This window comes from Danio rerio, chromosome 12 (assembly GCF_052040795.2).
Source record: "Danio rerio strain M-AB ecotype USA chromosome 12, GRCz13ab, whole genome shotgun sequence".
In the NCBI taxonomy this organism is placed as follows: domain Eukaryota; kingdom Metazoa; phylum Chordata; class Actinopteri; order Cypriniformes; family Danionidae; genus Danio; species Danio rerio.
The window spans coordinates 42719437-42734386 of record NC_141032.1 but is presented as its reverse complement, the minus strand read 5'-3'; the positions used below and the strand labels follow the sequence as shown (position 1 = coordinate 42734386).

General features: G+C 33.8%; 1 protein-coding gene and 1 long non-coding RNA gene across 2 annotated transcripts in view; one reads left to right on the top strand and one right to left on the bottom strand.

Annotated features, from left to right (window-relative positions):
- Positions 1-14950, bottom strand: part of cdh12b (cadherin 12b) — a 320630-nt gene that overhangs the window by 298234 nt on the left and 7446 nt on the right. The gene's annotated exons all lie outside the window — the stretch shown is intronic.
- On the top strand, positions 5335-13494 carry LOC147841473 (uncharacterized). The gene is made up of 3 exons (XR_015504559.1): positions 5335-5394; positions 6018-7059; positions 12430-13494. It is a non-coding gene; the product is annotated as an uncharacterized LOC147841473 (long non-coding RNA).

Genomic DNA, 14950 nt, shown 5'->3' with positions numbered 1-14950 from the left:
CAACACACCCACAAACTGTCTGATGAATATTACGCACAGAAGAGAGAGAGATAGAGAGATCTATCTATCTATCTATCTATCTATCTATCTATCTATCTATCTATCTATCTATCTATCTATCTATCTATCTATCTATCTATCTATCTACCTGTCCGTCTGTCTGTCTGTCTATTTGTCTATCTATCTATCTATCTATCTATCTATCTATCTATCTATCTATCTATCTATCTATCTATCTATCTATCTATCTATCTATCTATCTATCTACCTGTCTGTCTGTCTGTCTATTTGTCTATCTATCTATCTATCTATCTATCTATCTATCTATCTATCTATCTATCTATCTATCTATCTATCTATCTATCTATCTATCTATCTATCTATCTATCTATCTATCTATCTATCTATCATCCTTTCTATCTATCTATCTATCTATCTATCTATCTATCTATCTATCTATCTATCTATCTATCTATCTATCTATCTATCTATCTATCTATCATCCTTCTTTCTATCTGTCCGTCCGTCCGTTCGTCTATCTATCTATCTATCTATCTATCTATCTATCTATCTATCTATCTATCTATCTATCTATCTATCTATCTATCTATCTATCTATCTATCTATCTGTCTGTCTGTCTGTCTGTCTGTCTGTCTGTCTGTCTGTCTGTCTGTCTGTCTGTCTGTCTGTCTGTCTGTCTGTTTGTCCATTCGTCCGTCCGTCCATACATCCACCCATCCATCCACCTATCTTTCTGTCCATCTGTCCGTCCTTCATCCATCCATCCGTCCGTCCACCCGCCTGTCTGTCTGTCTGTCTGTCTATTTTTCTTTCTTTCTTTCTTTCATCTGTCTGTCCGTCCGTTCGTTTGTCCGTCCGTCCGTCCATCCATCCGTCCATCCATCCATTCATCCATCTATCTATCTATCCGTCCATCCATCCGTCTGTGATATAGATGATACTTTTTGCTATTTAATCCACTGGTCTTTATTCTACCAATAACAACCCAATTATTGTATAGAGAAAGCATTTTTATCAATTTTACTGCCTGTCATTCCATCTATGTTGGCTATGTCAGGATGGTCTATACTGATAGATTTACATTTACGGACTGAATTCAATGTATGTTTGCAAAGGTCATGCTGAGATTGATCCAAATGCATCACATGTGGCAGTGTGTGCAGACACACAGAAACTACCTTTCTATTTTACACACGAGTGCTCGCATATTTCCCCGTCCCCTGCTGTAGTGCTTTCTGCATGGCTCTGGTATAGGACTTTAGCCAGTTGGTTTCTGGTTGTTGTTTCACTGCATGGGTTTCACTTCGTCCCAGGAAAACCCATGAATATATTCAAAACTTTCTCCACAGTCTGAACCTATCAGCTATGGCGCTGTCCTTTGACAGACATTCAAATAGGAAAAAAGGTAGCTACACCTCATGCAATTTCAATGTGTTAGAAGAGAAAAGAAATTGATCATGTAAAACACTGAAAAGTATCAAAGGCGTGGAGAGATATGAGTTAACAGTATGAGGACAGAACAACTGGAGAATGTCAGTGCACACAGCGCGTCCACAGAAAGAAAAGAGGATGGTTTATACAGGGGAAATATCACAGCGCGGCATGTGATAGCAGCACGATGCAGCACAGAACCGCATGCTGTAGAAATTAAATGAACCATGGAAAAAAGAATGCAAATGATACAATTACATGAAATAGTGATCCTAATAATTTAACGTCAAAGATTTGAGCTAATATGGAATATTTTGTGCTCAATTTTGGCTGATAAATTAGTGAACAACATCTATATCAGCCACATTATAACAAAGCATGCTTGGAAAATAAGTCTTAAAGTCTGGAAAGTTAATTCAATCATTCATTTTCCTTTAGCTTAGTTCCTTATTTATCAGTCTAAAGTCTAAAGCGCACGGCACAAAATCATTAAGGGCGAGTCTGAATCAACTTTTGCTATTTTAAGGATGAAAAAATACATTCTGCGCCACAGCGCATGGTCTAACAGGGTTGTGCCTTTTCTCTTAATGAGTTATGGGTGTGTTTTGTGCATGATCTGCATTAAACCAATCAAAGTCTCATCTCCCATTCCCTTTAAGGGTCAGTTGAGTCGCGCCATGGCGCATTTGCTATTTACATGGCTGACTTAAGTGGAAAAATTGAACACTTCACTGGCGAGAAAACAATTAAACAGAAAATCTGCAGCGCGAGGATAAAGAATGAGCCTCCTTCATGCGCTAAGACTTGTTTCAAAACTATTTCTAAATTCAGTTCTAATTTCCATCAAACAATGCTTTTTTTAAATAAATCAAATAGAGATATGCATATAATAAATAATACTACTACTAATGATAACATTATACAAAAGCAAATTGTCATGAAAAAACAAAACAAAATCCCTCAGAGATGAAGAAGGCATTGAGGCAGTGGTTTTTATATTTACATAGAAATCATTACAGTATATAGAATAATTTTTGTAATATTTCAATCCTTTTATATATTTTTTTAATTGTAAAGATATTTGCGTATTGCTGTACATCCTGTGTTTTAAGCAATGTGTAAGCAAGGCTAACGTGCTCTGTGCAGTACTTTAGACCTGCTTTTAGCTGGTCTACTGCACAGTCTATTTCAGTTCCTCAAAGTAGCAACGTGCCAATAATGCTCCTTAACACACTTGTTTTCTAGACTCACCCATGAGTCTACAAAGTGGTGCAAATGGATTAGCTATTTAATGAACATGGCGGAAAATGGGAAAATTAAGGTTGTGCTTGTGTGAAAATAGCAAAACATCATGGCAAACACATCTTGCGCCTTATTGCGCAGAGTGTATGATAGAGCCCTATATGTGCGAGTTTGTTTTACATTGTAGTTTTGACATGAACTTACATGTACACTGTAAAAAAATGCTGGGTTCCACACAATTCCTTAATGTTGTCCCAACACAAATCTATTAAGTTAATTTAATCGTTTTTACAAATGTAAGCTGGCTGAACATATCCCCCAAAAAACTCAAGATAATTTAGGTAATATGTGTAAATTCAGCTCATTATAGTAGTCTGAACAAGCAGCAAAAAATATTTTTTGAGTGTACGTATATAAGGCATATGAAAAACTATAGGAAACCACTTGAAAATTCAGTTTAATTTTGTTGTGATTCAGTTACGATTTTCTAATAAACATGATTACAAATTGCAAAACCATAGGGGACCAGAGAGTTAGTTTTTTTTTCTTTAGAGCTGTATATCAAAGTGCATATATTTTGGCTGGTTTTACACCTCATTTAACGGCTGTTTGAGGAGGGTTAGAGCTTGGTTTTAGGGTCAAGGTTGGAACAGGATTAAGGTTAGGTTTATGGTAAAGGCTAGAATCATATTTGGATGTTTGTACAAATAAATTGCAAGCAACAGCTATAACATCTGGGATTATTAGTAAATGTTGTATTTCATTGTTAGTGCTCCCTTGAATATTTCAGAAAATGTTCTTTCAAAAGCTAAGAAAATTAATTTTGCTGTTTACTTTTCTTTCATAAACCTGGTATTGATGAATGCTGTACAAAAGCACCAGGGATGTTTGATTACTAACTGCACAGGGTCAGTTTTTATTTCACGTTGTCTTATAACATTGCAGTCATTTTTGCATTCCCACATTTCCTGTTGTGTTTTTGTTGATATCTTATTCTTTTAGCTGTCATTGTCTTTGACTTCCTTTATTCTTCTCCCAAGCCACCTCTGCATTGGCAAAGAATTTCTCAACAACATCCCACCTTCTCTTTCTTTTCTTCCTCCTAAAAGGAAATGCAATATTGTGAGATCGTCATTGTCTACAAATCCTTGGAGAAAATGCCGAGAATGATAATGAAATGTATTTTTTTAAATGTGAAATTGTTTCTTTTAAATAGATTAGCGTGTTAGACACTCTTTTGAATTGTTTACCTCTGATAGTTTAAACCAAACAACATCTGAGTCAATCTCCAGTTAGTATGCAGATGTGTTGAAGAGTGATTGTTCATGCTACTGCCATGTAGTAAGTGTGTGTGTGTGTGTGTGTGTACGAGTCGCTGCTGGAAAGGAGCAGGGAGGATGGAGACAAATCAATATAAACGATGGGGAGAAGTGGCTATCATTCAGGGGGGAAACAGGTGCAATATCTCTCTCAGATAGGAGCCCATCCATCACAGCCAGACTTTAATTTGAGATGTTTAGACCCCCTTCTGCTGATTGTCTCACAGTGAGTGTGTGTGTGTGCGTAGGGGTGGCAGGTGGAGGTTGACAGTGAAGGGTTATATGTTCAAAATAAAGCACAAAAGCTTGAAAATGGTCAGAAAGGTCTGACAGGCACTTGTAAATGTGTTGGAAATAAGAGAAAAAAAAACATGCTGTTAACTATATAGGGACCATCCGAACTGTAATGACTTGATTTTGAACGCTCTACAAAGATGGCATCACAGCGAGTTATACAAGTACCGTAACACTGTTCTAACAAAATGTCTTTGAAAGAAGTCTCTTATGCTCACAAAGGCTGGATTTCTGATAAAAGTCACAGTGTGAACAGTAACAGTAATTAATTTTCAATTTTAAAGAAATCCCAGCAGTAGTCTCTTGTGCAAAAATGAAAGTTGTTTTACTTAGACACTTTTATTCAGAAGCTTAAAAATGCATTAATTGAAAACGGAAATCTTTTTTACAAATATTAAAGCCTCTTCTGATCCATTTAATACATTACTGCTGAATAAAAATATAAATTTGTTGGTGCCTACAGCCTAGTGGTTAGTGCGTCAACATATGGCACCAAGGTGCTTGCAGTGACCCAAGTTTGATTTCCGAATTAAGGTCCTTTTGTCAATCCTTGCCCTATCTCTGCTCCTCACACTTTCCGGTCTGTAAATCTCCACTGTCCTGTCAATAAAAGTAAAAACTCCTAAAAAATAATTATTTAAAAAAATAAAAATAATTTCTTAAAAACAAAGATATAATTTGTAAGGTTTTGAATGCATTCACAATGCATTGGTGTGTGATTTGAACCATATTGGACTGCATTTGTCGGTATTGTTCTATAAGTTCCCTGGAAATTTAATCTTTCTCTTTAATACTGCAAGCATCACTTGCAACCAAATTGAGCAAACGATTTGCATAGAAAAACATTACGTATATACTAGTACTAGTACTAAATAGTACTATTTGTGTATATTTTAAGAATCTATTCAATTTTAAACTTACAATCTACATTTTGATTTGATTGATTTTGAACGCTCTACAAAGATGGCATCACAGCGAGTTAAACAAGTACCGTAACACTGTTCTAACTAAATGTCTTTGAAAAAAAAGTCTATTATGCTCACAAAGGCTGGATTTCTGATAAAAGTCACAGTGTGAACAGTAACGGTAATTAATTTTCAATTTTAAAGAAATCCCAGCAGTAGTCTCTTGTGCAAAAACGAAGTTGTTTTACTCAGACACTTTCATTCAGAAGCTCAAAACTGCATTCATTTAAAAAGAAAGTCTTTTTTTCACAAGAATAAAAGCCTCTTTTGATCAATTTAATACATCACCACTGAATAAAAAAATGAGAATTTCCTAAAAGCAAACAAAGATATACTTTGTAAGACTTTGAATATATTCACAAAGCATTTGTGTGTGAATTTATTCACAGTTTATTTGCATTTGTCTGTATTGTTTTATAAATTCCCTAGGAATTTAATCCTTCTCTTTGACACTGCAAGCAGTGTTTACTACTAAATGAGCACACAATTAGCATATAAAAACATTAAATTTGTACTAGTACTAGTACTAAATAGTACTATTTGTGTATATTTTAAGAATCTATTTAATTTTAAAATTACAATCAATTTTTGATTTGATTGATTTTGAATTCTCTGCAAAGATGGCATCACAGTGAGTTATCCAATTAAGTATTGTAACACTGTTCTAACAAAATGTCTTTCAAAAAAAGTCTCTTATGCTCACAAAGGCTGGATTTCTGATAAAAGTCACAGTGTGAACAATAGCAACAATTTTCAATTTTAAAGAAATCCCAGAGCAGTAGTCTCTTGTGCAAAATGAAAGTTGTTTTACTCAGACACTTTTATTCAGAAGCTCAAAATTGCATTAATTGGAAACGGAAATCTTTTTTCATAAATACAAAAGCCTCTTCTGATCCATTTAATACATCACTAAATAAAAATATGAATTTCTGAAAAACAAACAGATATACTTTGTAAGGTTTTGAGTGCAGTCATCTTTTAAACAAAAAGGCTTTGAGCACAGTCACAATGCATTCATATGTGAATTTATCCAAATTTATTTAATCTATCTCTTTGACACTGCAAGAATCACTTAATAACGATTTGAGCAAACAATTAGCATTGAAAAACATTGCATCTATACTAGTACTAAATGGTACTATTTGTATATATTCTAAGAATCCATTCCCTTTTAAACTTACAATCAACATTTCTTCATTTTTTACTGCAAAGAATTATGGAATTGATTTTGAACGCTGTACAAAGATGGCATCACAGTGAGTTATACAAGTACTGTAACACTGTTCTAACAAATGTCACTGAAAGAAGTCTCTTATGCTCACAAAAGCCACAGTGTGAACAGTAACAGTAATTAATTTTCAATTTAAAAGAATATCCAGCAGTAGTCTCTTGTGCAAAATTGCATTCGTTAAAAACTGAATATGAAAAAATATGAATTCCTCTTTTGATCCATTTAATACATTACCGCTGAATAAAAATATTATTTGAATACATCCATCTGTATTGTTCTATAAGTTTCTTAGGAATTTAATCCTTCTCTTTGACACTTACTAACAAACTGAGCAAACCATTAGCAAACAAAACATTACATATATAAATAGTTAACAAAACAATTAAAAAAAGTACTATTTCTGTATATTTTAAATGAATCTATTCCATTTTAATCTTACAATCAATATTTCTTCTTTTTTACTGCACTGCATTATGGGATTGCTTTCTCTCTGAAGGACATATGAATTGTTGCCATTGAATGCAGCCAAAAGAAAGCTTTTATAAAGCCTACACTGTAAACGATTTCCTGTTAAATTAACAGTAAGTTACTGGCAACAATTATCCAGTAGCTGCTGTATTTCATAAAACAGTAACATTACTGTAATACTAATTACTTTAGTATTACATTTACTGTAAAATGTATTACATCATTTTACTGTTTTATTTTTTTACTGTAACACCAATTACAGTACTGATACACATACTGCAAAACTGAAAACAGTATTTTACTGTACATTTTTACCATGCAGAACTACGGTATTTTAACGTTACTTTCATTATTACTGTAAAGTATTTTACAGTTATTAAATGTTATTTTATTGTATTTAATAGTGCTACTTTATAATGAGCATAAAAATGTTTAAAAATTGCACAAATGTTATTTTAACTGTTCAAGAAATGCAAGAAAAATAAAGAAACTGAAACTTTAACTTCACAATAAAAGTTTATTGTGTAAACCATACTGAAACAGTAGCAATTATTCAATATAACACAGCAACAGAACACTAATGAAAAATTGATCATTAAAACCAGTCAACAATTAATGCATCAAAAAGTATTACAATTTTAAAAACAGGTGAAAATACTGCTACAAGACACGAAATGATGAAGGCCAAATGATGTTGTAGAAAAGGGACAGTGAAAAAGGGCAGGAGCACTTCTGATGATCCTACAAAAATGACAAGCAAAATCAATCACTGGAGTAAAAACTAATCATGCCTCAAATTATTTCATTCATTCAGAAACCAAACACCGCACTGCTGTTATATATAAATAAAACACTGTTTTTTTGTCGTTTTTGTTGGCAAAATACAGATTGTTGTCTATTTACAATTACACTAACAGTAATGGGGAAAAGATCAGTCAAGTCAACACTAGTCAAGTGTCCACACAGGTATGTAAAAAATAAAGTCTCATCTTAACCTAATGTCTGACTCTGTATAGCTTGAATATCTGATTCCATGACCACCCTAGAGCTTCCACGAATTTAAGAAGGGTGAACACAGTTAATTCTGACCCTAAGAGGCTACATATTAAAAATAAATAAATACATAAAATAATCTAATTTAACGTGACTAATGTTAATTAAGTACTTTTAAGCTTTTAACATGTGAAAATCTACTTCTAACTAAAAAAATAATGCTAATGATGAGTTACTGACATTTGGTTCGCATAAAACAAAGTAATCACTAAGCATTCATTTTTGGCAAAATCTGCTGAAAGGCGCAGCAACACGAACAAATGTGTTAAAGTTGAGCAGAGAACTGAAGAGTAGTCAAGCAGTCTACTACTAGAAATGTTTGTGATAATATTTTGCAGTCAATTCGTTTTACTGTATTTCAATATGCAGTGATGGCATGTCAGTGAAACAAATAAATATTATTACACCTCACCAGTGACATTTCCTCAAATTAAATCATCATGACGTTACTGTGCACAGCATCAGTAAAACGTTAAATATAATTTAAATACCACATTTTTTAAAACAGTCACTGCTGATTACAAACTTAAATTAAAGATAGGCTTACAGAAATCCTGAATGCATAATAATATGAAGATTTATTACTCACTGATGTCGAAGCACTTTCAGGTTGTCAGGAGATGTAGACAGGACAGAATGTGCCATCAAATGAGCTCTTGTGCAGTCTTTGTTGGACATCCAGGTAGTATGTTCACCCACACTGTAAAAAAAAAAAAAAAACAAATCTGTTATTTTACATGTTTTTTTCCCAGCAGCTAGGTTAATAGAGTCATTTGGTTAAATAATTTTATTTATAAAATACTTGCTTACCCATATATATATATATATATATATATATATATATATATATATATATATATATATATATATATGTGTGTGTGTGTGTGTGTGTGTAAAAGTAACCAAAATGAATAATTTATTAAAATGTGAGAGATACTAAGCATGTTTGGTCTACAGAGAGAAGTAAACATTTACTTTAAGCATTAATCCTTATGAATCTATTTCAGCATTTTTGAGCATTTAGATCAGGGGTGCTCAACCCTGTTCCTGGAGATTTACCTTTCCGCAGAGCTCACCTGCAACCTTGATCAAGAACACCTGTCTTTATTTACCAAGTGCTCCTTCAGATACTATTTAGTTTGTTTAGTTGCGTTTGATCAGGGTTGGAGCTAAACTCTGCAGAAAGGTCGATCTCCAGGAACAGGGTTGAGCACCCCTGTTTAAGACAATAAAAAATATGACATCTAGATGATATTTTATATTCAATCATTTGTGAAATTTAAATGACTTATATTCAGTATATACATTACATAAAATTAGAATAAGAATAAAAAAATAATACTATATGCCAAATAAAATACTTCAGATCTAAATAAGGCAGGTGTTTTTACCTAAAGGTTCCTTTCCTCCAGTTAGTTTAGTTGTAGATCCCTCCACATCTGTGCTTTATTTGGTTCTTGACTTAAGAGTAACTGGTGTCGCATTCCAGGTTCATCACAATCTGAGCTAGAAAGACAATATGGCAAAAGACAAGACACATATAAAATAAGTCTCAGAATAAAATATTTAAAAGGATAGTTTACTTTTCTGCCACCATTACTCCATGTGTTTTAAACCAGTTTGAATTTCTGTTGAACACTAAAGCAGATATTTTGAAGAATGTTAGAAACCAGTAACTATTGACATCCATATTTGAACCAAATTTCTTTAAAAAAAATATATGAGTTTGTGTTAAATGCAACAAAAAAAATCTATTTTTAACTATTTTGAAACCATTATTTTCATTTTTGGGTGAACTGTCCCTTCAATTCAAGTGTCACGCATTACTCATAAAAACTGATGTATCGCTTGAGGAAAACTAAATCAAGTACCTCCTGTGAGCAAGCAGAATCATTATGCCATTGTATTCAGCCAACTGACCCAGTCGAGGCTTGAACCAGCAACCTTCTTGCTGTGAGGCGACAGCACTACCTACTGTGCCACTGCGTCGCTACTGGAAGAAGAAAAAGAGGTTGTACATGAAACTCCTCACAACAAATCTGTGAACAACTTGACATTTTATAATCTAATCAAAATGAGGAAGACATCAACATTACCTTGAATAATCAAGTGAGGAGTGATTGGTAGCATCAGTTTTTCAACATCAATTGCTGTAGCTGCAAAAAAGATAAATATGATAAGAGTAAAATAAGACTTAACATTTAATAATCTAAATCTATGGTACAACCATACCAATCTGTATGGGGTTCAAATAAATTTGTATACAAATCATTCCCTACACCTGAACACCAAAAATAAAATGTACAATTAATGACACACTAACGTTATACAATAAGCTCATTAACCAGTGAGAAATAGACAATTAATATGAATTATGTTAATATTAACGTTAGCTTAAAAGACATCAACTGAATTTTATTATCAGCTCAATTTAATAAAACAGTTTAGACTTGTTTCATTGTGAGTTTAGTTTGAATAAGTAAGTTAACCTACAGTTTACAAATTTAACCATAATGATAACTTAGTCAAAATGACCACATGAAGACCAGAGCTTACCTTAACGTTAAACGTTTAACTTTTCATGGTGACTTTGCCTTCATCTCAGTGTTGTGCTGAAATACAGAATTCATTAATGTAGTTAACCCCAAGTAAAAGTTTTTTTTTTTTTCAGGTAACATTACTATGGTCAAAAACTCACTTAAGATAAACTCACTTAACGTTATCTAATACCTCGCAAACACTACAAACACGGTCTGGCGTCGAATAACGTGACATAAGAACCTACAACTGAAGTAACTTGGTTAATTATTTTAAATTACACACACACTACACGGAAATATACACAAAACAACCCTTTAACGAACAGAATTTGACTTTTAAACACTTACCGAGGATGAATTCACTGGAGGAAAAGGCGACAGGTGGATTTCAAATTAGAAGAGCCGTTGCTTGCCTGGTGAAGGTCGAATCGAGTCGGCTCGGTTCAATGAATCGGCTCCTTAGAACAGTAAAGAGTCGAATCCGCCTAAAACCGATTCCTTTTTGTAAATTATTCTAAGACACAACAATAAATTATTACTATTTCTTTATACTGCTCGGCCACATACATTTATACACATATTGCTGAATGTGCTTGTGAACACGTGTGATAAAATAATTCCCGAGCAAACGGTTCAATCCGATTCGGTCTCGTTTGAGTGCTGAACCGAACCAGTGCAAACGTGATATTGATAAAATAGTAATATTGTTGTTGTTTTTTTCACTTTACCAGCGAAAATATTACATGTATCTGACTTTAACAATACGAATAAGGTTCGCTTGAAGTGTTTTGAGAATTAATATTTTTTTCTCCCAGAGTTCATTTCACACCAACAAGCAAATATAATGGCGAATGAGAAAAGCCAGATCATATCATAAATATTGCGTTTAATATGTCACGAAATGAAGTTTTAACGGGTTTTCATGCGAGAATATAGTTCTTCCAAACTCAAATCTGTGGTTTGTTTATAGATATCATGACTACTTTTAAGTGTGCTTTGCCGATAGGGGAGATTCTGACCTCCAGGCGTTGACGGCGCTCCATCACTAATGTATCCGGCAAACCTCATGCTTTAATCGGCCTAGACATTATTGAGACATGCCCCTGTCTTCGATGACTAGATAATAAATGTGTTATGAAATAAAGTTTTAACCGTTTTTCATGCGAGAATGTTGTTGTTTTAAACTCAATTCTGTGGTTTATTTATTAAGATAGTGCGTATTTTAAAATGTTGTTTTGAAAATGCGGAGATATGTGCCCTCTACGGTGGCCCATATGGGTGCCCAATATTCTTGAATCCGTCTAAAGCAGGTTGGTCACTCTGACATTTAAGCTGACTTTGAAATCATTTTGTGTTTAACAGCCCTTGGTTACGTGAATCAATTATTTTTGTTCCAATTTACGTTTTGGTTTAGCACAAAGTTATGTTTATTAAATATTATTTCATATTTCCATGTTACCTTATAAAATGAAGGTGCAGTGCACCCAAAAATGGAAAACCAGGGGACAGTTTAATGCACTGAACAGTCTGAAGAAACTGGTTAGGTTATTTACTTCACAAAATAATTTGTCTAAAAATAAGTAAACATAATAATCATAATATATAGTGTGTGTGGAGTTGTTCTTGGTCATTTGCAGTACTGTATTTAGATGCACAGTAACTGATTTTTCTCCAAAATGCATTGTAAAATCTACAGTAACATACTGTTAACCATGTTCACAGTATAGAAAAGTTGAAAATACATTATTATACTGTGAAAACAACAATATATACAGTAACACACTGTGCACAGCTTATACAGTAAAAAACTGTTGAGAAATGCAGTATAATACTGTGAAAACAACAGAAATCGTTTACAGTGTAGCTACGTAGGCAGCTTGCTAGCTTTTGGACGAGTCTGTAAATGCTATATTGTTGCTTAAGCCTTGAAAACGATTTTGATTCTCTCTTTCTTTTAGGCTGTTTATTAGTTGAATAAGAGATGCACTGAAGTTGGTGCATCATGCATTTCAAGACTTTCAGAATAGCTGCAAACAATGTCACAGCAGCTGCGGATATATCTGTAACCACACCAAGGTGACATCTCAGATGCGTATGCACAGACAAACGTGCAACACACACACACACATGCACATCAGCTCTCTCTGTGATAAAACAGTGTAGAAATGAGTCCCTTTATTGAAGCTTTAAACTACATATGGCCCAAGGTGAACGGGCTCCAAATAATCTCAATTATTGATCGGCGTTGGGCAGAGGGCTCTCGGCAGGAGTGTTTTGCGGCAGAGAGTGTTGATGGCAGGCATATCCGGATGAGTGATCTGGTCGGATCTCTCGCTCTGGATGAAAATGATAATGGATACTCAAGATACACACGCGCACACACCTAAGTTCAATACCGGGAGCTATCATCATCTCTGCGGACTCGGAGCAGGGCGAGAAAGCTGCTGCTGCTCTGTCCTTCCATTAAAATTAAATGGAAGAAAAGAAAAGAGACGGGAGCCTTGGAAATGTTAGAAAGGGGAGATTCCAGATGAATAAAGCAAATGGAGAGATTAGTGTAACCACTGAATGGGAAAGAACGAACTTAAAGTGTATAGTTCATCTAGAAAGGAATTTCTGGTCATTTTTGGCTCACCTGCATGTTGTTTACTGTAGGTGTATGATTTTCTTTATACATACAACACAAAAAGAGATTGTTAAATGTTTCCGATTAAGATTTTCATTTGCAGCTGCAGCAACTGGTGACTGAAGCTTTATCCATTGAAACATCACCATAAAAATATATATGAAAACACATGTAGTTTACAAATTTTAAACAGTTATTGAACTGAAACGAACCATCACTGAACTGACTTATCTGAACAACAATTTCACTTACATTTGTTGGGTTATTTAAAGTAAAATTGATGAATATGCTTTAATTCTGTTCAATTACGATTATTGTATGTTGTAAAAATTCCAAAAATTAGCAATAATTAAATTATATAATATAAAATATATATACAGTATATAACTGACTTAATGTCACTCTTTGTCTATTCGAGAGTTACAGTCTTATTTCTAACAATATTTGTATTGATCTTTTATGAGAATACAATACTATATGTACAATTCTTATGTTTGCTTTGCAGTTTTCATATATCTTTTTTCTTAGGTAATAAAGCTTAAAATACACTAAATGCTTAATACGAATACTTTACTAAAGCCTAGGTAAGACTTATTTCAATAAATCTGACCAAAGATAATTATCTTGCTGCACTGGCAGATAATTTGAGTTGTTTGTAGTGTATATGTTCCTTTATGGATTATTGCTTTTATTTAGATGGTTATTGTTGCAGTGTGTTTGGTTACACTTTATTCTGATGGTGCATTTGAGTATTAGTGGACTGTCTGCTTAATATCTGTTGATACAGCTGCTAAACAGACATTTATCTGACTATTAGAAACTTTGCAAGTACATGTCAATTTACATTAACCCTAACCCCAACCCCAACCCCAACCTAACAGTCTACCTAAAATCTAATGAGAATTAATTAGTTGGCATGTAGATGTCATGTAACTTAAATTCAACAAACAGACCATCAAAATAAAGTGTCTTTTTTATCTGTTTATAGCTGAATTATCTTTAAATATGTTAGAAGTTTACAGTTATTGAACTCAAGTGAATGAACACCATACAGAATGATGCATAATACTGACATATTGTCTTCTGTAAACACAGTCCAAAAACATGCGGTGCAGGTGAATTGGGTAGGCTAAATTGTCCGTAGTGTATGATTGTGTGTGTGAATGTGTGTGTGGATGTTTCCCAGAGATGGGTTGCTGCTGGAAGGGCATCCGCTGCGTAAAAACTTGCTGGATAAGTTGGCGGTTCATTCCGCTGTGGCGACCCCGGATTAATAAAGGGACTAAGCCGAAAAGAAAATAAATGAATGAATGAATGTCTTCTTAAGCTGCTCACAGCTTAACTTAATTAAGTTCATATTTAAAGTTTACACAGTTATTAAACTCAAATGAATGAAAACTGCACTGAATCAAGCTGAATTCTGACATATTGGCTGTTTCTCAATTCCAAGAACGCAGAGAACGGACTTGCGTTCTTGTGAAGACTGGTCTTTCCAAGTTACTTCAGAAGAAAGAACTCAGGAGACCGCAAGAACAGAGAACGCGTCCTGTGAGAAATTAGATTTCCCCCTTATCACAACATATGCTATGCATAAAAAAAACATACAAATATATACGTTGCACAATACAAATAAAACAGATTTTAATATGAATTTCAGCAAATAAACGCCCTTAATGTGTTTATGCCTTTATTAAGATTTTCATGGTAATGTTTACTTTCACCGTCTCAATTTGGGAAACTCTTGAGACAAATAAATTAT